Here is an 8,102-nt window from a genome sequence, read left to right as displayed (position 1 = left end):
ATGACACAATTTTCATTTAGGAAGCATGCCCAAAAAGTGACCAAAACCTAGTGAACAAATTGACCAAATCTATAAATTCTCAATCTGACCTGTACAAACTGACCAAATGAACAATGTGTTTGTTCATTTGGCCATAACTTGAGCTAGGCAGGTCTAAATGATCTGAAATTTTACCAGTGAACATATGAGGTATAGACTTAAAACTTTCATGAAGAACATAAACCCAAATTATGCCATTAACCAAGTCATTTGGCCACCCCAAATTGGTGACCTAAAACTGCCAGAACCAAAAATTTGCCCAGAAAATATGGGTTGAGTCTAATCCGGCAGCCATGGTTCAAATGGCTATAACTTGAGCTACAAAAATCCAATCGGAGTGATTCAAAAAGGAGAATAAACTTAAGACAATAGGGAGCATTTTCTATGAAGAAAGTTCTGCCAAATTTCAACAGTAAAGTGACCAATGGAACAGTGCAACCTTAGACACCAAAACTGAAAATTTTCAAATTTTGCCTAAAAGACTTAGAATTTGAATAAACAACCAAAACCAACAAATTTAGTGACCAAAATGTGGTATGTGGGTGAAGTTGGAGTTCCCATACCTATTAAGCCTTAGAAAGTCAACAATTTGACTTGAATAGTGTAGTGAATAGTAACCCCGAAACACAAAATTTAAAGAACGCCGAGTTTAGCATATTAGAGCTAGGTAAAAGTGAAGTTAAATTTATTTTTGGATTTATGCTAAGTTATGGTACTGAAACACTACGAAATTGTGTGTTTCAGTTGAAAAGAATACTGGGAAAGAACCCGAAGAATCGAGTCAAAGCCAAAAGGCGACTCGCTTGAGGTTTGTGCACAACAACACTATGCTTTAAAATTCATTAATAAAGTGAATGAAATATGTATTTTACTTTTCTTTGAATTGTTGAAAGTTATTTGTGACATTATTTATGATGTTTTGATTTTAATTGTGAAAGTTATTGTGTATATTTGAAATGGCAATGTTTAGCAAATTAGTTTCGAATTTTGATTCCTTCTCTAAAGAAGTGTTGAGGGTGCCAGTAGAAGAGGATTTGAATGGATATCCATATATTTGAGCTAGCTAGCCTTGTGATGTGACTTCTCCTTAGCCATTGGTTATTGAGATTATATTTGTTTCAATGGCATGATCTAACTATGGGTTTTATGAAATGTGTTTGATACTTCGAAACGAAATTATTTGGAATAAAATCTCATAATTCATGTTTTGTGTTTAACTCGCATGCTCAGTTTAATTTTTGAATAAATGTGATTTAAATTCTGCATAAATATTCTTTTAATATGTTGTGCACCACTGAGTCCTAGTACTCAGCGATAGCTTTTATTACTGTCGCAGATTTAGAAACTAGAGGAGCAGCAGACTAAGCTGCTGAGGATTGAGGATCTATCAGCTTGAAGTTATCGAGTATAATTTATACCCTGACTGTAAATATTTCTTTTGATGTATGTATTGCACATAAATGTATGGACATGTAAATTCGGTCTTGAGCAGCTTGTACAAAGTTTGTATAAAATTTGTAATAAATTTTAGTTTGGAATTTCTGAATGTAAATTTTAGTATGATGTATATATAAATTGTTTGTCTTTAATGAAATATGAATGAATGATATTGATTGACAGTATCTTGAGAATTGTTGAATTTTGAAATTTGAGAAAATGGTTGAGATTGATTGTGAATTTGAAGAAGTAGTTGAAAAATTCTTAGAAGTTCCTTTTTTTTCAGGTATTTGAAGAACTGTTTTCTCAAAATACAAACGGAAATCTGCCAAAATTTTTATAAAATTTGCGGAAAAATAAAATGGATCAAAAATATTAACTAGTTTTAAATTTAATTAAATGTTTTAAATACCTATTAGAAAATGCTCACCACTTATCAAAAATAAGAAAATTGTTTTAAAATCCCTTGTAGGGTACTTAATGAGTTATCGGTAGGTGAAGTTCGGTAGTTCATTAGGTATTCTACAGGATCATGTTATGTCTTACAGAGGGGTAAGGTGTGACATGTTTTAGTGGTATCAGAGCAAATTTTTGAAGTATGTTTTAACTTGAGAATTTGTGTCTTTTCCTTGTTAAGTACAACTGCTCATTGTCCATATTTGTTACATACAGTGCATCACATCATGAATATGAACTAACGGAGGGAAATCTCCTTGTGTTATTTGTTCAGGAGATACCCTAACTTCAGACTGAAATGGAAGAAGGGGATCGCTCAGTCGAGCAATCTGTTGAAGCTAAGGCACAAGGGGAAGCCCCAGCTTTGTAAAATGTCAGTGGATCAGCAGCACTAACCCCACCAATGCCGCAGTTTCCTGCACAGTTCGCACAGCAGATGGCTGCGATGTTTCAACAAATGGCTGGGGGTATGCCTGCTCAAGCTCCACTGCCGACAGCTGTGGCACAACCATAGCCTCCAGCCAGACAGTATGATAAGTTATTGAAGTATGGGGCTACTGAATTTAAGGGTACAGTGGACTCTTTAGAGGCAGAGCAATGGCTTGAAAGAATGGACATAAGTTATTCAGAGTCCTCCTCCAAGGACATATTTTCTTGTCAGATTTGATTGAAATGCCCTTTAGATATTATGATATCATCTTGGGCATGGATTGGTTAGCCAGGCATCACACCATGATTGACTGTAGACTGAAGACAGTCACTTTTGGTCTCCCTTTGTATGGTGATGTGGTAATACATGGGGAGAGGCATTTACTGCCATCAAACATCATTTCAACTACACTAGCCAGAAAGATGATTAGAAAGGGGTGTGAAGCATACTTGGCACATGTGATAGACACCCAAGTGGGGAGTCCAGCATTGAGGGACATCCCTACTGTATGTGACTTTCCGGATGTGTTTCCTGATGAATTGCCAGGATTACCTCCAGAAAGAGAGGTGCAGTTTGAAGTTGATGTTATGCCTGGTGTGGACCCAATCTCCATAACACCATATAGAATGGCACCTGCAGAATTGAAAGAGTTAAAAGTGCAGTTGCAAGAACTGCTTGACAAGGGCTTTATCCGCCCTAGTGTATCACCTTGGGGAGCGCCAGTGTTGTTTGTTAAAAAGAAGGATGGCACTCTCCGGTTATGCATTGACTATCGACAGTTGAATAAGGTGATAATAAAGAATAGATATCCATTGCCCCGCATTGATGACTTGTTTGATCAGTTGAGGGGTGCAGCTGTATTCTCCAAAATTGACATGAGATCAGGTTATTATCAGCTGAAAGTACAAGAGCAGAGTATTGCTAAAACTGCTTTCAAAACCCAGTATGGCCATTATGAGTTCTTGGTCATGACATTCGGGTTAACTAATGCTCCGACTGCTTTTATGGATCTGATGAACACTATCTTCAGACCATACCTCGATCAGTTTGTTGTAGTATTCATAGATGATATATTGGTCTATTCGAGGAATGCAGAAGAGCATGATAGACATCTGCGGATTGTACTACAGACTTTGAGGGAGAAACAGCTATATGCCAAATTGTCGAAGTGTGAATTTTGGCTGAAGGAAATATCTTTCTTGGGGCATGTAGTATCAGAAGAGGGTATCAAGGTAGATCCAAGTAAGATTGAAGCTGTCCTTAATTGGAGGCCACCCAGAAATGTCACAGAGATTCGTAGTTTTCTAGGTTTAGCTGGATACTACCATCGATTTGTGAAGGGATTCTCCATGTTGGTATCTCTATTGACCAAGCTGCTTAAAAAAGATGTGAAATTTTAGTGGACGGATAAATGCCAACAGAGCTTTGATGAATTGAAGAAATGTTTGACTGAAGCTCCAGTCCTGACTTTACCTACTCCGGGTAAAGAATACACAGTTTATAGTGATTCTTCTCACAATGGGTTAAGCTGTGTATTGATGCAAGATCGAAATGTCATTGCCTATGCATCACGCCAGCTAAAACTGCATGAGAGGAACTATCCGACACATGACTTGGAGCTTGCAGCTATAGTATTTGCTCTTAAGATCTGGAGGCACTATTTGTATGGGGAAAAGTGTTACATCTACACAGATCATAAGAGTTTAAAGTATTTGAGCACCCAGAAAGAGTTGAATTTGAGACAGAGGAGATGGTTAGAGTTAATAAAAGACTATGATTGTCTGATAGACTATCAGCTAGGGAAGCCAATGTTGTGGCTGATGCCTTAAGTCGCAAGACTATAGCAAGTCTACGGGTTACTCCTTTGTCTATGGTACATGAGTTAAGATCATTGCATGCCAGCTTAGAGATTAATGATGAGGAGCAGACAATAGTTGCATGGCATGTACAGCTAGTATTGAGTGATCAGATTAGAATGGCTACTCAGAATGATCAGAAGTATCAAAAGCTATTGGAAAAGTCAGACATGGCAAAAAACCAGAATTCTTAATAAGAGATGATGGTCTACTGCTACACCAGGGCAAAATGTGTGTTCCTAATGATGTTGATTTGAGGCAGATCATTTTGAAGGAAGCACATGAGTCTCCTTTTGCCATGCACCCTGGTGGCACCAAAAGGTATAGAGGGCTAAAGGAGCATTACTAGTGGATGGATATGAAAAGAGATGTGGCAGAGTTTATTTCTAAATGCTTAACTTATCAGTAAGTAAAGGCAGAGCATCAAGTACCCGCTGGGTTGTTACATCCACTACCAGTACCAGAATGGAAATGGGAGAGAATAACGATGGATTTTGTGATGGGACTTCCGAGGACACAGAAGAGTCATGATGTAGTATGGGTCATTGTTGACAGACTGACCAAGTCTGCTCATTTTCTGCCAGTTTGGATGGACTACAGTTTGGAAAGATTGGCCAAGTTGTACATTGATGAGATTGTGAGACTACATGGAGTGCCAGTATCCATCGTATCAGACAGAGATCCTAGGTTCACTTTTAGATTCTGGGGTAGTCTTCAGAGAGCCCTAGGAACTAGATTGAACTTCAGTACGGCATTCCACCCACAGACAGATGGCCAGTCTGAGAGGGTAATTCAGATCTTGGAGGACATGCTACGGGCTTGTGTGATTGAGTTTGAGGGTAGTTGGGACTCACACTTGCCTTTGATTGAGTTTGCTTACAACAACAGCTACCAATCAAGCATTGGGATGCCTCCATATGAAGCTTTGTATGGCAGAAAATGTAGAACCCCGTTGTGTTGGGATGACGTGGGTGAAAGAAAGATGATTGGACCTGAAATTATTCAGCAAACTGAAGAGAAAATCAAGGTGATCAGAGGTCGACTTAAGACTGCATCAGACCGTCAGAAGTCCTACATTGATTTGGAAAGAAGGGATATTGAGTATTCAGTGGGTGAGAAAGTTTTCCTCAAGGTTTCTCCTTGGAAGAGAATTATGAGATTCGGCAGAAAGGGGAAACTGAGTCCTCATTTCATTAGGCCATATGAGGTTCTGGAAAGAGTGGATCCTTTGGCATATCGATTGGCACTACCTCCAAAGTTGGAGAAGATACATAATGTCTTCCATGTGTCTATATTGAGGAGGTATCGATCTGATCCATCTCATGTACTACCAGTATAAGAAATTGAAGTGAATCCAGACCTCACATATGAGGAAGAACCCATAGTGATTCTAGCTTATAAGGTGAAGCAGCTACGGAACAAACAGATACCGTTGGTAAAAGTGTTGTGGAACTATCATTCGGGCCAGGAGGCTACTTGGGAACGAGAGGAGGACTTGAGGAGACAGCACCCACAGCTATTCAGAGATTGATACCAGGTAAAATTTCGAGACGAAATTTATTTTAAGGGGGGAGAATTGTAACACCCCTATTTGCATAGCCTAGTATATTTCACTGTTCCAGGTGACCGGTGTCGGTCCGAACAATTAAGGGGATTATAACCACACTTAAGATAAATAGATAAGCCTTAAACCCAAATAATTAGTAATTGCCAATTAGTTAAGTATAAATAAGAAAAACAGAACATAAGAAGTTAAACCAGCTGAGAGTCACAGCGATGGGTGACCTTCTCAGGAATGACTGCGAAGTCGATTTAAACTCAAATTTGGAACTGTAAAATGTGACACTGCGGTCCTTAGGACCATTACGAACACAGTGGAAAAGAGAAAATCATGAAAAAGAATTGTTAAGTCAGTCAAATAATTAGGTCAGGGAGCCAGAAGAAATATTGAATTATTTGCAAACCGGGTTGAATCGGTAAGGGGCCATTTGGTCAATTGACCCCGAGAGCTGACTCCTGACCTAACTGTCAAATAAAATTAGAGAAAGGAAAATTTCCGAATCGAGAATTAAATTAAAGAACTAATAAAAAAATAAAAATAAATAAAAAAAGGAGAGAAAATGAAAAAATGAAGGAAGATGACATCATGCATGACATCATGCATGATGCCATAAATCCTATATTTAATAAATTTGATTAAATGGATTTTTGGGTCTTCCATAATACAAAATACATAAAAGAAGAAAGAAAAAAAATACAAAAGGTCATCTTCCTCACATGTTACCGTCTCCCATCTCTCTCTGCCTCTCCATTGTTATACCTCCATTAAAGCTTGCACTCAAGCTTGAAATTCTTCACTAAACCTTAATAACTTCCATAAAAACCTCATTAGAGCTTGTTATCTCAACCTGAGAAGAAGATTGAAAGAGGAAAGAAGAACAAAAGATAGAGATTTGAAGTTCTAAGAAAGGTTAGTAAGTAAACTTGATAATTTTAGTTTGATTTCTACATTTTTAACTTATTAAACTTGTAAATAAACTTAAAATGAAAAGAAGAATTTGTTGAGGGACCATGACTGAAATTCGGCCAGCATGTGTATGGGGGTTTTATTGCATGGTTTGATTGGTTTGAATGGGTATATGAACCTTAATTAGTTGAATGATTATAATTAAAGGCATTGAATTAGCTAAATACAAGGAAATTGTGAACTAGGTTGGACACTTAGGGTTTAGAGACCAAAAAAGTTAAAAATTGGTAAATGATGTCTTGGACCTAGTTTAAGGAAAGAAATGGTCAATTGTGACCTAATGAGGTGTGTTAGGAGTGTTTGAATCAAAAGCCAATTCAGATTGAGTGTGGTCATGCTGCTGGCAACATGACCAAGTTACCTTTGAAGGACCAAAAATGAAAATTTACAAGTCCAATTGGTATGAGACCAATTGGGAATGAAAATAGACACTAAATGACACAATTTTCATTTAGGAAGCATGCCCAAAATGTGACCAAAACCTAGTGAACAAATTGACCAAATCTAGAAATTCTCAGTCTGACCTGTACAAATTGACCAAATGAACAGTGTGTTGTTCATTTGGCCATAACTTGAGCTAGGCAAGTCTAAATGACTTGAAATTTTACCAGTGAATAGATGAGCTATAGACTTAAGACTTTCATGATGAACACAAACCCAAATTATGCCATTAACCAAGTCACTTGGCCACCCCAATTTGGTGACCTAAAATTGCCAGAACCAAAAATTTACCCAGAAAATATGGGTTGAGTACAATCCGGCAACCATGGTTCAAATGGCTATAACTTGAGCTGCAAAACTCCAATTGGAGTGATTCAAAAAGAAGAATAAACTTAAGACAATAGGGAGCATTTTTTATGAAGAAAGTTTTGCCAAATTTCAACAGTAAAGTGACCAATGGAACAGTGTAACCTTAGACACCAAAATTGAAAATTTTCAAATTTTCCTAAAAGACTTAGAATTTGAATAAACAACCAAAACCAACAAATTTAGTGACCAAAATGTGGTATGTGAGTGAAGTTGGAGTTCCCATACCTATTAAGCCTTAAAAAGTCAACAATTTGACTTGAATAGTGTAGTGAATAGTAACCTCGAAACACAAAATTTAAAGAACGCCGAGTTTAGCACATTAGAGCTAGGTAAAAGTGAAGTTAAATTTATTTTTGGATTTATGCTAAGTTATGGTACTGAAACACCGTGAAATTGTGTGTTTCAGTTGAAAAGAATACCGGGAAAGAACCCGAAGAATCGAGTCAAAGCCAAGAGGCGATCCGCTTGAGGTTTGTGCAAAACATCACTATGCTTTAAAATTCATTGATAAAGTGAATGAAATATGTATTTTACATTTGCTTTGAAT

The sequence above is a fragment of the Hevea brasiliensis genome, chromosome 6, assembly GCF_030052815.1.
Source record: "Hevea brasiliensis isolate MT/VB/25A 57/8 chromosome 6, ASM3005281v1, whole genome shotgun sequence".
Lineage (NCBI taxonomy): Eukaryota > Viridiplantae > Streptophyta > Magnoliopsida > Malpighiales > Euphorbiaceae > Hevea > Hevea brasiliensis.
This window is presented reverse-complemented; position numbering follows the sequence as displayed.